The sequence below is a fragment of the Schistocerca gregaria genome, chromosome 5, assembly GCF_023897955.1.
Source record: "Schistocerca gregaria isolate iqSchGreg1 chromosome 5, iqSchGreg1.2, whole genome shotgun sequence".
NCBI classification, from domain to species: domain Eukaryota; kingdom Metazoa; phylum Arthropoda; class Insecta; order Orthoptera; family Acrididae; genus Schistocerca; species Schistocerca gregaria.
The window spans coordinates 186,967,165-186,988,839 of NC_064924.1; positions in this window are offsets into that span (position 1 = coordinate 186,967,165).

A 21,675-nucleotide genomic window follows, 5' to 3' on the forward strand; every position below is an offset into this window, starting at 1 on the left:
AAGAGGACATCGAAGCAATTCAGAGGCAGAGTGCTTGATTTGTCACCGGTAGGTTCGATCAGCATGTAAGTATTACAGATATGCTCAGGGAGCACAAATGGGAATTCCTGGAGAGAATAAGACATTCATTTCGAAGAACACTGCTGAGAAAGTGTAGAGAACTGGAATTTCAAGATGATTTCAGAACAATCCTAACCTCGTCATCATACATTTCACATAGGGACGCGAGAAACTAGGGCTTCTACGGAGGCATATAGGCAGCCGTTATCCATCGCTCTCTCTTCTAGTGGAACAGGAGAGAAAACGAGTAGTTGTGGTTCATGGTAGTTTCCGCCACACACGGTACGTTGGCTGCGGTGTATGCATGTAGATGTATACGTACATGTACTAGGTCTACAACTATGCTTCCACCGTTTTTTTCACTAAGTTGGAAGCCTTATTGTGAAAAACGTTCAAAACATTTACGATACACAGTATTGACCATCGTTGACCACTGCTTTCTCCTAGCTTTAGGGCAGCTTACGAATCCCGCAGTATATAAACTGGGCACCTTTTGAGGGGAGCCATGAATCGACCCAATTTTGCACTTTTTCATATGACGGCATGTGCTATTCATCTAGGTTGTGTGTCATATATCGAGAAAGGTCTCAGTCAGAGGAAGGAATATCTGGTGGATACAGCAGGTGGGGTAGAACTTCCCATTTCAACATTTCCAAATGTGTTTTGACGGGATCTTCGACATGGGGTCGTACACTGTCACGTTGCAAAACCATTTTTTTCCCTGTGTATCTCTGTAGTGTGGCCGTTTGTCTATTAGTACTCGGATCAAACACAGCAATTGCTTTCGATAACGATTTCCTGTGATTGTTCACGTCGGTTGCAGTAGTATCGAAAGCTTTCTCTCTTTCACAAACCATGACGGTCTTCAACGTCAAAATCGCCATTCTTGAAGCATGGAAACCATTTTCTGCGAAGTTCTGTCAATAACAGGTGTCTCATCATAGGTCTTACCCAGCTTTATATGAGCCTCAGCCGCAGATTTCTTCACATCAAAGCTGAAAATTAAAACCTCCCGCAGATGACGTGTATTGGGCCCATAAGCCGACGTATTTACTCGAGAATAACTTGATGATCCAATCTAAAATCGACAGATATTTTGGTGGCGTTATGTTGTCAAATGCCTAAACTTACTGTATGACACTTACGACGAACAACTTGCACCCCAGCTTTCCACTCCTTCCGTCTATTGCAAAACGGTGGAAGCAAAGTTGTAGAACGAATAAAATAAAATACTCTACAACAGCGAATTGGCTTCATCCTCATGGATATTTTGAATCACAGTTCGTTTAGCAGTTGCGATGTCATACTTGAAGATAATAAGCGCCAGTCAAATGAAAACGAGACACATAGAAGAAAAAGAACTAAAGCTTTATTATATAAAAAGTGACTGTTAAAATATTGAACCCAAAAAACGGTCAACGCCCTCACGGAAAAATGTTAGCCATTGCCTACGAAAACATGGTTATTCCCAGGCATGCATCTCTTAGTCCGAACTTAATCGACGGCAACGAATGTCTTTCTTCAGAGTTCGAAAGTTTTGAAAACAGCATGCTGACTGACTTTGACTATATAAAAGATGTGTAAGAGCTTCCGAGCGAAATTTCTGCAGCGTAGTCGAAATAGCCTAGGCAATAGGCGACCATTTTACTCCAACGGAATGATGTCTCCTGTCAACTATGATGGGTGTTTGGACTTGAACGAGAGCTTAAGTTTTGCGAGGTATTCACCCATTCCAGTGCGTTAATTGTGGTGCGGTGTTCCAGCGGGATTTTGCAGTCTAACTAAAGATCTTAATTTCCTGACTCAACTTCCACACACTCCCGACCTTTCCGCATACGACATCCAAATTTCTGGAACGCTGAAGAAAAAATTCGTGATCGCCGATTTCTTACGGACAAAGAAATACACGCCTGGGTAGAATCATGGTTCCGGAGGCAAAGGCCTACATTTTGCCCTCAGTGAATAGACCGTCGTTTTTGCGATAAGTATATTAACCGTTACGACGATTACTATTGAAATAGTGAAGTACCTTTTTTCGGTGCTTCGTTTTCACTTGAGAGCCTCTTACATTTTGTCCTCCAATTGGTATCAAACATACTCATGGTTGGCGATAATTTGATCATTTTTTTTTGGCTGAGTATCGTAGTTTAGAGTTTACAGGATTATGGAGAATAGGATCCATGAAGTGGTGTCGTCTCGGTGAATTAAAGTGGTTCTGTCGACTAGGTTTGCACAGAAACTCATATTGTCTCGCATATTCTCTCACCAAGTATGTCAACAATACTCCTACAATATGCCAGACCCGTAATCCTGCGGTCAATAACAGTACAGCGTGATCTGAAGACGAAGACCGCACCTCTTTGAGATGGTTATCAGTTCTGTGCCTGGTGCGTTACAGCATCATCAGCTGTTGCTTCAAGTATCGCACGTTTGCTGATCACCAAAGTGATACGGGTGAAGTAAGCTCCACTGGTGACCGTGTGAACTAATACAACAACAACACCACCAGAGATGTTATCCCTGCGGGAGATGGATACTATCTGCTGATGATTCTATGCACTGTTAGCTCTGGCATACCAGGCTGATTTTGCTAAATGAGGAGAAACTGCAGGAAACGAAATGTAAGACGGTGAGCAAAATGGTCGTAAGGACGTGTGGATGGAAATGGGTCCCCAGGTAGGTAGGAAGGTTTCCAGATCGATGTACGAGAACTTTCAAGTGTAACTTTCAGTGGGTTATTAAAATCACACAAGATAGCACTCCAGGCTAGTGGGTATCTTCTGTCTGTACTAGTGTTTTAGTGTCAGACTCAAGAGGGCAGTAATGTTGTCCAAGATGGTTTCCCACTCAGACACCGGAACTAGGGGGCATCCGCTTCACTGCTGTTGCCTACTTATTCTGGTGTGGGAGTGAGTCATATAGTGTAGTGCTGTGAGACGATGGCTCGTGATGCCCACCACGAGCAGACTATAATTTTCTTTACATGCGGACAGGCAAATAGGAATCCGGATGGCAGTCACTGCTGTACTGGGGACAGTATCCTCACCGACAGCAGCCACGCCATAAGTTGTTGGCAACAGCATTTGTTGGTTAGCGTGAGACAGCCTGGTTTAAGAAAATGAGAGACCAAGAATGTCGGGTGCGCTCAATTGCCATTGAGAATACGACACCCCCATCAGCACCAGTAAGATGAGCCACCAAAAAGGGACAAGCCGGAAGACCGCGTGGAACTCTCTCCCAGACAACAGCCACTATCTGTATGACAACGCGTGTATGTGTTATCACCCTCGGAATTTCCTCCACGGTGACGTATTTGTTACTGATTGTCGCACGGCCACAACAGTGCTGGGATTTCTTTCATCCAAACAGATGAGGCAAGCTGTACGAGGGAAGATATTGCCATCCCCGACAGCATTCACCTTTGGTCTATGGTGAAGCCTCATGACAGCAGCGAACCATCAACACTGCTTAAGCCTCGATGTCTGTGCAGCAATGTTTGGTGACTGCCACATGCGTCCTTTCACGTCGCAAAGGCGAGGCATTTCTGCGCTTTCTACAGGACACTTAGCCTCCCTTTTTCGTTTTGTGGTTACTACATGACGCTGCACCTCTCTCCCCCATTTCCGTGCTGCGACATTTCGATAGCTTCTACCCCGGATGATGGAATGGACCAGATGGTTCTGTCGCAGCATTGCTTGCTCGCTGGACCTTTAGATTTATACCTGTTGGTCACCAGAAAAATAATCGCGCGTCTAGAGACCATCCCCTACCGTACACAATGCAACGATGTATATGTGCCGCCCCATAACGCTTTGGTTTACTCGCTAACACATTTGAATGTTTGTTTCGTTGGGTGATGTGTCTCGTACAAGCACGCTTAGAGACTTATGTTTGCCATTTCGAACACTTCGTCTAATGGTGGACTCATCACAATAGGTCGAGAAACTCATTTTGTTGTATAGGCATGATTAGTTAATGAATTGCCTGTAACATAGACACTATCCATTTCCTACCAAACGTCAATGTGACCTTTCATGCTTCTTCTCCTCTCAGCGATCTTTTTCTTCAGTTTGTCCTCATCATGCAAAGGCGACTTAACATATACACAATATGTGCTGTCTTCGTGGTATATAAGATACCTCTCCCGAGGTGTCTTTTGAATATGACTTGGCCATTGGTAATAATGACCTCTCTTGCTGCATTTAGTTTTGTCTATGTGCTAATTTTGTTGCCATAGAACGTACTTAGCAGTAACTTACTAACATGTTGTTTGGCTCAACCTTATTACTAACTGTTATTTTTAATCTTTATTTATTTTATCTGTTACTGTACTAATTTAGTATTACTTCCACTCTTATTTAGTAGTTTCTGTCATAAGTTACAAACAAGGTAAGTGATTTACCTTAAGCTGTTATTAATTCCATTGCCGGCCTGAGTGGCCAAGCGGTTCTAGGAGCTACAGTCAAGAACCGCGGGACTGCCAATGTCGCAGGTTCGAATCCTGCCTCGGGCATGGATGTGTGTGATGTCCATAGGTTAGTTAAGTTTAAGTAGTACTAAGTTCTAGGGGACTGATGACCACTGCAGTTAAGTCCAATAGTGCTGAGAGCCATTTATTAATTCCATTCTTGTTTCTCATTTACGCTATCATTTCCTGTACTAGCTATTTGTCAGCGATTAGTAGCCTACCACTATCATCTGCCCAACACTAAAGAACGGAGGTCCAACGAGATGCGTCATCCCTATTGGAATTATCTTACTATGAACAACTTGTAAGATCCTCTGCTTGCTGTTGATGAAGCCATTACCATCTTACATGTGAAGGTACTTGGATTCCAAGAAGCAGGGTTTATAAAGGGTGCATCATCTACATACAGCAAGGCAAACGCTATGAATAAGCTTGGAATTTCCCAGAGATGTTCATTGCCTTTCTGTGGACTTGCAAGAAGCGTACCATAGTGGGAAAAGGCAAGCAGTATGGCAAAAATGGAAAAGCGAAATAACCCATAAAAAACAAACTTAAACACGTATACAAGAAACAAAACGAACGGTGAAAATGAATGGAAAGATGTGAGAGAAATTCAATGTGACAGGGAGACCGACACTCCCCACTTTTCTTTGTCTGGTTCTGGAAAGCAACAATGAGAATTTTCTATCCCGCCTGAAAGGCGGTGCGTCGGTCTGGTCCTGTAAAGTGAAGTATTGGCTGAATGTAGGAAGCGAGTAGGAGCTGGAAAAGGTTAAATGCTTCGGTAATGCGTTTAAATTTAAATCACCTTTGCTATAGGAAGAATATGAATACAAAACTTTGCACTGAGGAGCACTTAGTTGAGAATCCAGATGTCTCAAAGCTCACAAAAGTTACACAGGCAAAATCTGTAGTGGCTCGCCGACTATGAAATAGGAACAACGTTGGTTCGTCGTCTACTTAGAATCAAATGGATAGACTCTGGGGCGACGCTAGTAGAGCTGCACAGCGCGTGTTAGATGGCGCTGTCGTTGGTGTCGGTGCCGTAGTGCCACCTACGTTCTGACATGGTAGCTATCGATACCACAGAGAAAGGTAATAAGCCTGGAATACAGATGCCTACAAGAATCAACACTGTGCTGTATGTGGATGATGCATTTTAATAGCCCAGAATCAGGAAGATCTGGATCAGAAAGCAAGAATGTTAATGGAAGAGGCAATGAGAGAAGGCTTGAATATAGATAATAACAAATAGCACGTAGTTAGCAGATGGCGATGACAGACCTTTAAATGTGGATGGCAGAATGTTTGAAGGGGTAAAAGAGCTAATATGCCTTAGGACAGTACTCAGGGAAAGAAATAACACAGAACATGAAATAATGGAAAGAAAACAGGCAGGAAACAGCTCAAGGTTTGCACTCGGAAAGACATTAAGTCCCGGCTTCTAAGGAGATACACGGAGATTAGGACCTACAACCTGTCGTTTAAAATGGTTCAAATGGCTCTGAGCACACTGTAAAGACAGCAGTCCTTGACCACAATACCTCCCATCTATCGGAGACCTGGCTCAAAAGAAGCATTCTCATTGGTTCCGTAAATATAAAGGGATATATCTTTCTAAGACTAATAGAATCAGAGTCGTAAGGACACTCTGATGTATGTATGTTATTTTATTACACTGAGTAATTACCAAATAATTTTTCTCATGGCTAAAAATTTGGTCAAGTTGATAAAGAACTCCAAGTTAACGTCGTGTTGAAGTGTTGTCTGTAAGTTGTCTTACTGCTACACGACCAGCAATAATTGCTAACCTTACTGCCTACGTCTAACAATACAGAAAATAAGCAAGTGGATTACATATTAATAGGGATAAAATCCGTTTACTGAAAGTGACTAATTTACGTCTTCTGCAAACATTCTAAAGTAAGCAGGACGCCTGTTTAGAAACTGTCCTGTTAAGTCTCGAATCGACATACAGGCATATATCTACAGCTAGTGACACTTAAATAAATATTCTGCACAACGCTCACTCCAGTGAGCATTTCAATCGTTTCGTCGTCAAATGTGACGCTACTTCAGCTTGTACCTATTGAAATCACTGCTAGTAGTTACACTCTCATAATTATACATGTAACGAAATTCCATAAACCTAGTAATCTGTACTGAAGTGTTCTTTTCCTTTTTTAACTATGCGCTTTGGTAGGGAAGTATTCTTAATTGGAGATGGGGGACAGAATAGTGGGTAATACATTATCGAAACTCAGAAAAGAAAAAGAAAATAAGAGACGCTTAGCAAATGTTTATCTCAAAGGTTTCTCTTCGTATTTTTTATACCACAGCATTGAGCGAATTGGTACACTACTGGCTCTTTAAATTGCTACACCAAGAGGAAATGCAAATGATAAACGGGTATTCATAGGACAAATATATTATAGTAGAACTGAGATATGATTACATTTTCACGCAATTTGGGTGCATAGATCCTGAGAAATCAGTACCCATAACAACCATCCCTGTCAATAATAACGGCCTTGATACGCCTGGGCATTGAGTCAGACAGAGCTTGTATGGCATGTACAGACACAGCTGCCCATGCAGCATCAACACGATACCACAGATCACCAAGAGTAGTGAGTGACGTATTGTGACGAGCCAGTTGCTCGGCCACCATTGACCACACGCTTTCAATTGGTAAGCGATCTGGAGAATGTGCTGGCCTGGGCAGCAGTCAAACATTTTCTATATCCAGAAAGGCCTGTGCAGGACTTGCAACATGCGGTCGCGCATTATCTTGCTGAAATGTGAGGTTTCGCAGGGATTGAATGAAGGGTAGAGCCACGGGTCGTAACACATCTGAAATGTAAAGTCTACTGTTCAAAGTGCTGTCAATGAGAACAAGAGATGACCGAGACGTGTAACCAATGTTACCCCATACCATCACGCCAGATGATACGCCAGTAGGGCGATAACGAATACACGCTTCCAATGTGCGTTCACCGAGATGTCGCCAAACAAGGATGCATCCATCATGATGCTGTAAACAGAACCAGAATTCATCCGAAAAAATGACGTTTTGCCATGCGTGCGCCCAGATTCGTCTTGATTACACCATCACAGGAGCTCCAGTCTGTGATGCAGCGTCAAGGGTAACCGCAGCTATGGACTCCGAGGTGATAGTCCATGCTGCTGCAAACGTCGTCGTACTGTTCGTGCAGATGGTTGGTGTATTGCAAACGTCCCCATCTGTTGACTCAGGGTTCGAGACGTGGCCGCACGATCCGTTACAGCCATGTGGATAAGATGTCTGTCATCTTGACTGCTAGTGATACGAGGCATTTGGGATCCAGCACGGCGTTCCGTATAACCCTCCTAAACCCACCTATTCCATATTCTGCTAACAGTCATTGGATCTCGACCAACGCGAGCAGCAATGTCGAGATACAATAAACCGCAATCGCAATAGGCTACAATCTGACCTTTATCAAAGTCGGAAACTTGATGGTACGCATTTCTCCTCCTTACACGAGGCATCACAACGACGTTTCAGCAGGCAACGCCAGTCAACTGCTGTTTGTGTATGGGAAATCGGTTGGAAACGTACTCAAGTAAGCATGTTGTAGATGTCGCCACCGGCTCCAACCTTGTGTGAAAGCTCTGAAAAGCTAATCATTTGCATATCACATCATCTTCTTCCTGAAGGTTAAATTTCGCGTCTGTAGCACCTCATCTTCGTGGTGTAGCAGTTTTAATGGCCAGCAGTGTAGGTGGACTTTTTAGACGGTGGATGAACGATGAGCTTGTTTCTGTTCTTACGGAAAATTCTACATAGGTTACCGAAGAGTAATCGGTACAAGTTTCCCAGAGAACCATTAGTTTCATTTGAAGAAAAAAATCAGGAGAGAAAGCGACTGGTATCCGTTCGTTTGACGCCTAACAATTCGTAAACAACACTTTCTGCTTTTTGCCTGACAAAGTTCTGAAAACGATAATAATATTAGGTACGTGAAAAGGATGCAGACAGTAACTTACTTAGGTTACACAACTGCAGGAATAAGAAAGATGAATCTTAGACAGTAGAAGCGGTTCTTCATCTCTTCCCATGATGCTAATGAGTTAATTACGTAACGGACACACAGATTGTACACGTTGTGTGTGTGTGTGTGTGTGTGTGTGTGTGTGTGTGTGTGTGTGTGTGTGTGTGTGTGTGTGTATGTATGTGAGGAAGAGAGAGAGAGAGAGAGAGAGAGAGAGAGAGAGAGAGAGAGGGCGAGAGAGAGTCTGTGACTGTCACCAGGTACTTCAATGACGTCGCCTGTGGTCTTTTAGACCAGTTGTATTCGAAATCAATGTTTCAGCCACCTAGACTACGCCAAAGTTAAGATTGCTTTGTCGTATCCATTGTAGAGGACTTCCATCATCATGCCTCTGTCAACTTTCGTTATGCGGATTTATAGGCAGTGGTGGACTGTTTGATTGTCTCTGATCTACATGACACTGGTTTCTACTGTCATAAAGAGACGGGTTCTCATAATTCTGTTCGCAGTGACTCTTAGGGTTCCAATTATAACAGGAAGGATACCCCGAATGCTATATATTCTTCTTTATTTTTCTGCTTAGTCATCAGTCTTCTGAGGGGTTCGATACAGACCGCCACAAATTTCTCTCCTGTGCTGACCTCTTCATCTTAGAGTAGCACTTGCAACCTACATTCTTAATTTTTCGCTCTATGTGCTCTGATATTTGTTTTCCTCTACAGTTTTTGACCTCTAAACCACCCTCTAGTACCAAGGAAATCATTCCCTGGTGACTTATAGATCTTATATCATCCCATCACTTCTACTTGTCAGTGTTTTCCTCATATTCCTTTCCTCTTCGTCTCTGGCCAAGCTTCCTACCTTTACCACTTCTGATGTAAGGAAATATTATTATTATTATTTGAGCATCAGATTGAGAAGAGGAAGCAACATATTAGCTTTCAGGTTTAGAACTTGCCGCGTACCGTTGTGGAACAGTGAGGCTTTATGCGAGCAATGTGCAAGTAGAGAAGTTTGCTAAGAAATTCCCGGACGTCAGTCGCACTAAAATGTACCTAAGGGCCAGTTTAAAACTGAGTTTGATGAATATTACAAGAGGGGGAACATAAGTAGTATGTTAACGTCGGCCTCGACTGTTCTGTCCGCACAGTGACACTCCGTACACGGTTGGCTCAGTAGGGGGGGGGGGGGGGGGGGGGGGTGGCACATAGAAAGTAAATGATTAAGCGAACACAGATTTAGAGCATTTGACGCTATAATTACATACTTGGACGTATATATAACATGTTAATACTTGGGTGAATAACAACGACAGAGCTTGAGGGGTTTGAAAAGTTTAGAAATCACGTAGAAATGTCCATTCATTAACCACTCTGTGTTTTTTACACATACTAGTCTCACAGGCAACAAATTTCACTGTAGTTATCAATAGATTTAAACAAATTACAAATCTTATAATGACGCCTCTGTAATGGTCCGTCCGTATTATACAGGAGATGAAAAGAGAGTGATATCGTCCAGCAGTGGACGATGGGTTGCATGCTTATTTTTTGTAATATTCAAATGTCTTCAGAGACTGTCTTTAATATCGATGATTTTACATGCGCTTTGCATTAGTCTATTGTCTCTTAGGCGAGTTAGTGGCGCTGCATTCATTTCTCTACATCTACATCTACATCCATACTCCTCAAGCTACCTGACGGTATGTAGCGGAGGGTACTTTGAGTACCTCTATGGGTTCTCCCTTCTATTCCAGTCTCGTATTGTTCGTGGAAAGAAAGATTGTCGGTATGCCTCTGCGTGGGCTCTAATCTCTCTGATTTTATCCTCGTCGTCTATTCGCGAAATATAAGTAGGAGGGAGGAATATAATGCTTGACTCCTCGGTGAAGGTATGTACTCAAAACTTCAACAAAAAGCCCGTACCGAGTTACTGAACGTCTCTCTTGCAGAGTCTTCCAGTGGAGTTTATCTGTCATCTCCGTAACACTTTCTCGATTACTAAATGATCCCGTAACGAAGCGCGCTGCTCTCCGTTCGATCTTCTCTATCTCTTCTATCAACACTATCTGGTACGGAACCCGAGTGAGCAATATGCAAGCAGTGGGCGAACAAGTGTACTGTAACCTACTTCCTTCGTTTTCGGTTTATAATATCTTAGGATTCTTCCAATGAATCTCAGTCTGGCATCTGCTTTAACGACGATCAACTTTATATGATCATTCCATTTAAATCACTCCCAATGCCTGTCCGAGATAATTTATGGAATTAGCTGCTTCCAGTTGCTGACCTGTTATATTGTAGCTAAATGTTAAGGATCTTTCTCTCTATGTATTCGCAGCACATTATAGTTGTCTACATTGAGATTCAAATGCCATTCCCTGCACCATGCGGCAATTCGTTGCACATCCTCCTGCATTTCAGTACAATTTTCCATTGTTACAATCTCTCGAAATAACACACCATCATCCGCAAAAAGCCTCAGTGAACTTCAGATATTATCCACAAGGTCATTTATGTATGTTGTAAATAGCAATGGACCTATGACACTCTCCTTCGCCACACCTGAAACTACTGTTACTTCGGATGACTTCTCTCCATTGAGAATGACATGCAGCGGTCTGTTATCTAGGAACTCTTCAATCCAGTCACACAATTGCTCTGATAGTCCATATGCTCTTACATTGTTCATTAAACGACTGTGGGGAACTATATCGAACGCCTTGCTGAAGTGAAGAAACACGGCATCTACCTGGTAACCCGTGTCATAGCCCTCTGAGTCTCGCGCACGAACAGCGCGAGCTGGGTTTCACACGATCGTTTTTTTTTTTTTTTTTTTTTTGGAAACCCATGCTCATTCCTACAGAGTAGATCACTTGTCTCCAGAAAAGTTTTTATAATCGTACATAATACGTGTTCAAAAATTCTTGAATTGATCGATGTTAGAGAGATAGATCTATAGTACTGCACAGCTGTTCGACGTCTCTTCTTGAAAACGGGGATGGCCTGTGCCCTTTTCCATTCCTTTCGAAAGTTACGCTCTTCTTTCTCTTTGTAAATCGTCCAAATACATTATTACTACGCGTAGCTAAATATTATACATTCGCAAATAAATGGCTGTTGGAGTATTTCATTACTCAAATCAGTGGTTTATGTGAGGAGATGTGGCGGTGTGACAATACAACATCTCACGGTACACGTAATTTTTAACATTCGTCTGTAGCACCACATCTGAAATGCTTCGATTCTCTTCTGTTCCTGTTTTCCACAGTCCGTGTTTCACTACCACACAATTACGAAAATTTTTATGGTTATTTTTCGTCTGCCGGTGGATTTCCGTTTACATTTGTGTTTTGGTTTGCTTGTCCTGTATCCGGTGTCGCACTGTTGCCATGGAATCCGCCATTACCGGGCAGTACTGTTGTGGTGTCCTCAATTTAGAGCCGGTGGCCTACTTTCACAGTAACTGCTCTTGGCGTCCTCCTGAATCAAATGTATTGTATCCAGGACTGATAAAAATTAGCCTACAACACTAAAATGTACAATCAACTTATCCTTTAGGATAATCATCTATAGGATCGTCTGAATAGCATGACTTATTAATCAATAAACCTCGCTTATTATTTCCATAAGGTACCCTGGTTGTCATAACAGACTTCTGGGTTAAACACCGGAAAAGGCACACGTTTCCGATCTCATAGTGAGCACTATTTGGCCATGAAAGCTTTTCAGAGTGCCCGTTAGTAAGACAGTTTTCAACGGCTTGAGTCATCCGTCCAAGGCTCCGTCGCCCAGAATACGTGCTGCACTGGGTGGGGTCAACACCTGGAACTGGTGAAGCTTTAAGAGGCACCATGTCAGTAGAAGAGCGGCTCAGAAGAAATCACCCACCTCTCTCCCACATCCACCCCCTACGCCGCAGTTGGTTGACATGTTTAGCACTTCGCTGACTTACTCAAATTCGTTGAGAGGTGTCCGGTGATGAGGGCGATAGTTCCTTTCACAAACACTGGGAGCACAAGTAGTGACGTATGATGCGTAACGTTATGGGCTCTGCATAGCCGCGATAGTACGATGCAGATCCGTGACGTGACGGTTGATTCGTCATTGTGGAAGATCACGCTTCAATGGCTGCTTGATATTCGTTACTTATATATGAAAAGCAGCACGTGAATCACTGTGCTCAGTGAATGCTTCTGCACTCACTCAGTGGACAGCCCCTTCCCATCCATGTCAATTTTGTCTTCGTCGTCGGGCTATCTGTTATAGTAACGTAATTTATTCTCCTTGAATATCTAAGCACTCTCGTAATATTTCTTCGGGTTCGAGTGTCAGTTTCTCTACCATCGCCTACAATTGCTGCACGGTGTTTTCGATAGCATTTTTAATCGTCGGTAGGGTCTGAACTTCATTAGATAATTTCTCTGTGCAACTTACGTACCTACGTAAGTAAACATTTTTCGCAGATGACTATTACCAACCGTCAATTAATGTATAATTACCATCAGAGTTTCTTTAATTTTAAACAAAATATCGAGCGGTTTCAGTCACATGCCATTTTTTCGTACCGGGGTTAAAACAGTTCAGGACACAACGCCACATCTGTCTGATGTCGTGGCTTAATCTGTTTTAAACCTAATCCGTGAAGATGGTCTGTGACAGAAACCGGTCGATATTTGAGTTTAAAATAAAAGAAGCAGCTGATGGTCAAACACGCATGTTACATACCTTCGTAAGTCTCCCTTAGGTCTGACATTTCTTTACACGTATCAGATAAACTAATCTTTATCCACACGGCTAACTCTTTTTCCTGTGCCTCAGTTCGTAATGCTATCTCTGTCGCGCACTTCAAGTATTGTATTTACCTGTGTAGTAATTTGCGAGGCCAGTTCTGTATATCTGTCAGTGACAGTAATATTTGTTTACTTGCCAATTCCTTACCTCGCCTTTCAAGTATATTGTTTACTACATAAACACTACGCCGGCCGGTGTGGCGTAGCGGTTCTAGGCGCTTCAGTCTGGAATCGCAAAACCACTACGGTCGCCGGTTCGAATCCTGCCTCAGGCACGGATGTGTGTGATGCCCTTAGGTTAGATAGGTTTAAGTAGTTCTATGTTCTAGGGGTCTGATGACCTCAGATGTTAATCCCGTGGTGGTCAGAGCCATCTAAACCATTTTTTGAACATAAAAACTACACCCTGCACTAGGGAATAAAACCACTTACAAGAAGAACTGGGACAGAGTCAGTACCTTAGTGAGAAACACTAAACTCAAGCACGAACACACATGAACCAACGGCAGATACAGGTGATCTGTTCAATGGAAAAACCTTTATGGTTGTGGTATAGGCAAAGTAAAAGCTGAAGCTGATCCCATGGCGCTAGTCGAGAACCTGAAGCAATACCTCACATTACTTACTACCACAAGTGAGCCGCAAAACCAACATCTAAGTATTGTTCACTTCATCTATATTTACTGGGTGATCAAAAAGTCAGTATAAATTAGAAAACTGAAAAAATCACTGAATAATGTAGATAGAGAGGTACAAATTGACACACATGCTTGGAATTTAGAACGAAAAACATACAAAATATCAAAAAATATCCGACAGATGGCGCTTTATCTGATCAGAATAGCAATAATTAACATAACAAAGTAAGACAAAGCAAAGATGATGTTCTTTACAGGAAATGCTCAATATGTCCACCATCATTCCTCAACAATAGCTGTAGTCGAGGAATAATGTTGTGAACAGCACTGTAAAGCATGTCCGGGTTATGGTGAGGCATTGCCGTCGCATGTTGTCTTTCAGAGCATCCCTAGAGATGCGGTCGATCAAGATACACTTGCGACTTCGGTTAACCCCAAAGCTAATAATCGCACGAACTGAGGTCTGGGGACCTGGGAGGCCAAGCATGACGGAAGTGGGGGCTGAGCACACGATCAGCACCAAACGAAGCGCGCAAGAGATCTTTCACGTGTCTAGCAGTATGGGGTGGAGCACCATCCTGCATAAACACCGTACGTTCCAGCAGGAGTTTATCAGCTAGGATTGGGACGATGCGATTCTGTAACATATCGGCGTACCTCTCACCCGTCACGGTAGCAGTTACAAAACCAGAATCACGCGTTTCTTCTGAAAAAAAGGCCCGGTAACGGCAGAAGTGGTAAATCCAACACATACCGTGACTTTCTCGTCGTTCAGTGGAGTTTCCACGACAGTTCTAGCGTAGAGCTCCTGATCGCGAAGGCGGGATAAGCGCATTCCACCCAGGTGGAAATTTTTAAGGCCGTGACTTTGGGTGACGTGTCGGCTATATACAGCTTGTTTCCGGTAGTTGTCGCACAGTAAGTAGTAGGCCACGTCACAGGATTCATCGTGTCTTCCGATGGAGACCTACTATTTACAAGTCTATTTTGGACGTCGAGGCTGAATATTTAAGGTGAATAATTATGTATCATTCCACAGGTTGAGGAAAGGGTAATGTGGTTTTAAGCTCGCAACATAGGTAAATTTGTTTTAATAGGTATTAAGTCAAAATTTTGTTCGAAGTCCATTAGCTAATGCCTATAGAACCCAGTAATACTAAGTAGGAAAGTTGTTGCATGACACTGATCACATTGGGCTGGGCGCCAGTTAGCTTAAACTGATGTCAGTGTACACAACCGTAACACATTGATACTGGGGGTTGAAGTGTTCTGACATACTGATGATAAAAAGGCTATAATTAAATGGACATAGAAGGAGCAATATATTTAAACATCCTAGCCGCTAGTGTAGGTCATATAATCACAGCCATTATCTAATATATGCTTTTACATCAAGAGATATTTTCGTACTGTTTAAAAGTTCTGATTAAAGAGATGTTGGGAATTACCAAATGGTTCTAATGGCTCTGAGCACTATGCGGCTTAACTTCTGAGTTCATCAGTCGCTCAGAACTTAGAACTAATTAAACCTAATTAACCTAAGGACATCCCAGACATCCATGCCCGAGGCAGGATTCGAACCTGCAACCTCAGCGGTCGCTAGGCTCCAGACTGTAGCGCCTAGAACCGCACGGTCACTTCGGCCGCCCTTGGGAATTATCAATTATTTTGGAGTAGAGGAGACGACTAGCCAATCGGCAGAGCGCTGCAACATCGACAACCATACAATCAAAAGGTATCAAGGTGTGCTAGCATTCAGAATGCACCTTCTTCTTTTAGATGTAGGAAAAACATGCACACGCACAAACACACACCCTCACACACACACACACACACACACACACACACACACATATATATATATATATATATGTGTGTGTGTGTGTGTGTGTGTGTGTGTGTGTGACAGGACTATAGTAAGTGGTCTTCGATTACTGGCAGACGATTGGCGATGGAAGTGCATAGGGATTTGCAGGTTGGGTGGGAAGCGGGTTGGGTATCATATCTCTCATTCCAGGGCAATATGACAGATAATCAAAACCCTGATGAAGGAATGACATGGTTCAGTCATTCCAGTTCAAGGTGGTACTGCGTAACAAAGTGATGCATCTCGATGGTAGGTTCTTGGGATCAATTTGAGGATAAGTGGTGTGTGAGGAAATGGCATGAGAAATGCTGAGGTTTATATAGTTTTATATAAAGCTGTGGTGTTATGAGTAGACAGTATATAGTACCCAAAAATGGAATTAAATTTTGAAAGATATATATTTACAAATTGTTGGCAAAACAACCTTATCACCGTCAAAATACTATTACGAGTAATACATTTGTCCCCGCAGCGCTTCCACTGTTGAAATTTTTTTTTCTTATCTAAAGAAATGGCTGAAAACTCGTTTCTCGTTTTTTTCTTAACTTCTCCAATGTTGTCAAATCGGTGTCTTTTCATACTCCGTCTCTTGTATGTGCGTAAGAAAAAGTCGTATGGGTCCTGATCGGGTGAGTAGTTGTGGTAGCAGAACAATACCTTCCTTATCCAAACTTGTCTAACAGAGATTTCTGTGGGCACAGGTGCGTTGTCATGGTAGAAGAATCAGTCTATTGTCTGCCGCAAATCGGTTATTTCTTCTCGAGCGCTGCTACACAATCTTCTTAAAACTTCCAAATAAAAGGTTTGATTGACAGTCTAAAATCGGGGAAGGAACTCTGTATGAACCACGCCCTTGGCGTCAGGAAAGCAAATCAGCATTGTTTTGATATTTGATTTGATGACTTTGTTTGGACAGGGTGACAATGACGACTTTCTTTGGCTTTCTTGCTAGGTCCTAACCATAGCACCGTTGCTCATCACCAGTAATGACCCTCGACTGAAAATCTAGATCAGTTTAAAGCTGTTGTTACAAAGCATACAGTTTTCAACTCTACATTTCTCCTGGTTGTCAGTCAGAACCAGAGTAACTAAATTGGCAGTAACTCTTTTCATTCTTAAATGCTCACTTAAAATTCGCTGAAGCGAACTCCAAGATAACCCACCAACATCTGACAGTTGATCAGTTTTCTGTTGGGGGTCTGTGAACAAAAGCTCTCGAAGTTTTTCAATATATTCTTCGATTCGGGCAGTTAATGGACATCCACAACGAGGTCTGACATCAGTCGACATGTCGCGCTTTTTAGACCGTGCAAACCACTCGTACACTTGAGTTTTTTCCCATTGTGTCATCTTGGAGAGCTGTTTTCAACATTACAACCGTTTCAGCAGCATTTTTACAGAGTAGAAAACAAAATTACAATGCTGCACGTTGTTCCCTTAAACTTGCCATCACAAAAACCGAAGGAAGAACAAAACAGTGCCAGCAGAATGCACCACTACAGATGAACAGAGAAAGCCAGGATGACTGCAGAGGTGGCACTGAACAGGCAATGAGTGGTATAAAGGGCTGGCAGCAGAAATGTGGGCTACATAAGCCCGCTCACGCAAAGTTATGAAGTTTCTTTTGGGTACGCCCTCTTATCTGTTAGTGTGCGAGCGTCTGTGTTTGTGTGTGTGTGTGTGTGTGTGTGTGTGTGTGTGTGTGTGTGTGCACAAGATCAAAAATATTTCATTACTGAATATTTGGCTGTTAGGTGATTTCAATCTACATCCATACTCCGCAAGCCACCTGACGGTTTTTGGCGGAAGGTACTTTGAGTACCTCTATCGGTTCTCCCACCTATACCACTTTCTTTTTTTGTTCGTGGAAAGAAAGATTGTCGGCTTGCCTCTGTGTGGGCTCTAATCTCTCTGATTTTTTCCTCATGGTCTCTTCGCGAAATATAAGTAGGAGGGAGCAAAATACTGCTTGACTTCTCGGTGAAGGTATGTACTCAAAACTTCAACAAAAGGCCCGTACCGAGTTACTGAGCGTCTCTCTTGCAGAGTCTTCCATTGGAGTTTACCTGTCATCTCCGTAACGCTTTCTCGATTACTAAATGATCCTGTAACGAAGCGCGCTGCTCTCCGTTGGATCTTCTCTATCTCTTCCACCAACCCCATCTGGTACGGATCCCACACCGGTGAGCACTATTCAAGCAGAGGGTGAACAAGTGTACTGTAACCTACTTCCTCTGTTATCGGATTTCATTTCCTTAGTATTATTCCAATGAATCTCAGTCTGCCATCTGATTCACCGACGATTTATTTTATATGGTCATTTCATATCAAATCACTCCTAATTCCTATTTATGAAATTAACTGCTTCAAGTTGCTGACCTACTATACTATAGCCAAGTGATAAACGATCTTTCTTTCTTTCTTTCTTCCTTTCCGTAGTACATTACACTTGTCTACATTGAGATTCAATTGCCATTCCCTGCACCATGCATCAGACTTTGCAACCCTCAAAAAACCTGTAAAATAAGCAGGATCATCCTGACACATACACTATAATTGTGCGACCTACTCGGAGGACAGATTTCTAAATTTATCCCTCCCATGTTCGTCAGTTTTTTGAACACGTGAGCTAGTTCCTGCACTTACTAAAAAGGTTACAAAATTAATATGTTAATTCCCTAGTCAAACAGACTGAAAATTGCAATTCTCCCCAATTAAAAATAAAGTTACTGTGCCGGATAAAATGATCACAAAGAATATCAGGAATGACTAATTGAAATACGACAATCTTCTTAAGCATCCAAGTGAAATCCTGGATTCTCAGTTTAATGGTGAGTTACCGGAACACTTACAGGACACCAGAGTCGACCATTGAGCAGTTACCAACATCCATGCTTAGTGGAGGAAACCGACATGGTGGTTGCCATTTGTGATACCACATTTCATTAATTAGTGATAATGAACTCCCCGTGTCAATGAGAGCACAAACCGGTTCTTCTTTCACACTAAGACGAATAAAGAGAGCAAGAGTAATACGCAAAGCCACTATCCTGTCACTCACTTGCTGTCTGCTCTTCCTAATCTTGCTTGTTCCCGATAAATCTCGCATTAAATAATAGCTGCTATGCCCTATAATACACATATAGGCCGTACTAAACACTTCATGTTTGTTTCCATCAGGAATAGCGTGCTTCAAGCCCGTATTAATTAGAAGCATTATAGAAGAAAGGGAGGCAAAGGTGGTAAATTTTTCATTTGTTTATTGGGGAACTGAGGATTATTTTCAGTGCTGTATGAATTCACGAGCATAATGTTATCATTTGGTATTACAGATAACAAACATGGTTAAAATTCAGCTTGTTCCTTGTATTTCCTCATACATAACCTTTGTATGTGGCATGAGTAGTAACTAGCGCCATCTTTAATACACTCGATGGTCTTCTACATCCCTAAAAATTATTTAAAAAGTGTAATCTGATAGCCTTACATAAAATTACAATGGCATGTTTAAATAATGAATTACTGGCGTCCTTATTTACTAAAATACATTCGGTACTTAAGTTAAAACCAGATGGAAGAATCAGAGTGCAGGTGTCGCAAATTAAAGTACTAGTAACAGTTTTCAGTAAGAACTAAAATAAACATTAATATTAAAAAACAAGTTATTCAATATAGCTACATATCGCACACTGAGTGCATGGTTATTTCTTCTAATCTGGCGTAGGTTGTGGATAGTACATGACAGATACCATCGATACTAGATTTCCAAAGACATCACGCGCACATGGCACCCTATTATAACTGATCACATGGAGTTTCCTAGTGAAGGAATTCCACCCATCGTGAAGTGTGCATGTGTCCGTCTGCTCATGGGGATTATGTGTGGAACAGGTCATTTCACAGATATTAGGAACAGTAAACTAATGGGCTGGAGAAGAATATGAGCCAACCAGTGGAGTGTATGGCAACACCCATGGGCGAAGCTCTCGAGTACGGAGAGATCACGTTGGAGGTCCGTTGTTAGCCAGATGAGAAAGAAGAAGCATGTGATCGAGACAGCTCTGCACACCCTATCTGCACTACCGCCAGATAGTGCCAGCCGTGTGCAGCACACGTGTTCGCTGCTTGTGCTGTGCTACCCGAAATTGACAGCTGTCTGCAGTGGGCCTTGCATGACACAGATAACAGCTTATCTACGTCAATCAAAAGGTAGTACTGCCCTCATCCAAGGCCACCTGAAGGTTGTCGCAGAGCAAACACGTTCTAAACACCCTGGGAATGACCCTGAGATTCTTGTAGTTGATAAGGAGTAATGCCACACTCAAGTACAATTTGATAATAAAACTTGTAAAATTTCAACCATGTGATGTAACGAATGTACAGTGGAGGTGAGTGGATTGTTTTGAATGACCAGTGGGTACAAAGGCTGACGATGAAAACAAACTTTTATTTAGAATGTGTAATTACATTGTGTAAAGATGTACAGAAAAGCTGATGTACAGTTTACCGGTAGAGATCAAAGAAGTCTTAATGCCGCGCGGGGTAGTCGTGTGGTCTGAGGCTACTTGCGTCGCGGCGACTTGCCGCTCGGATCACCACGTCGTAGGTTCGAGTCCTCCCTCGGGGCGGGCCGCTGTGACTGCGCGGTTCTAGGCTCTTCCGTTCCGATCCGCGCTGCTGCTACGGTAGCAGTTTCGAATCCTGCCTCAGGCATGGATGTGTGTGATGTCCTTAGGTTATTTAGGTTTAAGCAGTTCTAAGTCTAGGGGACTGATAACCTCAGACGTTAAGTCCCATACTGCTTAGAGGCAATTTTTGAACCACCCTCAGGCATACGTGTGTGTTTTCTCTTTAGCGTAAGTTAGTTTAAGTTAGATTAAGTAGTGCGTAAGTTCAGGGGCCGATGACCCCAGCAGTTTGGTCCCATAGGAATTAACCACAATTTTTCCAAATTTATTACAATCTAAATTTAATTAAACATTTTTGATCTTCTTTTGTCTTCTGTTGTACGTTATGTGTTCTCGCAACAGTTGCACTTTAAATAGTGCCTGGCTGAATACCTCATGATAGTGTTTATATATTTTACTAAAATATACATCAACAAAGTTTGAAATTCTGGTTTTGTGAATTAATTAAAAACCAGTACTCAAATATTAATCAGCGATGTAAGAGAAGAAAACTCAGCTAGAAAGTCCTATTGGCATCCTTTAGAATTGCACGCTGCGTAAAATCATCATAGAAGAACAGAGAAATCTGCACCTCCAGGGAGTTATAAGCCGGGTACGACCGGTGTGAAAATACAAGGAGTCTTAAATTTGCCTTTAAAGGCAATTGTAAAAACAATTTCCTTGTAATATTAGTCTTTCCTGTTACGAAAGCCATATCCTATCTCTACTCATATTAATGTAAGTATTTCAACCAGTATATTAAATGGCGACCAAAGTGCGGCACGTATATTTCATTAAGTGTCTATCTCTAATAACTACGATTATAAATTAGCATACTTTTGATGTGCTATGAGACATTATTTTTCTAAATTAAAGACACTTTGTTTAATACTAACTTTAATAAATAGCTCAGCATCGCAAGTAGTTACTAGTAAATCCGAATGCACTTGTGTATGCTGTAAATTCTCTGAATATTGATATTTCAAATACTGTTACAATTTTGAGTACTGGTGTTTCACATTGAGTGTCCATCAAATTCTTTCGGCACTGCATACCAGTCTTGTGTTGATCTCGTTTTTGTCTCGTTTTGGGAGAAATTAGGACTTGTTTGCTTCGACGGAATAGTAAAATGAGGAAACAACTCAATGC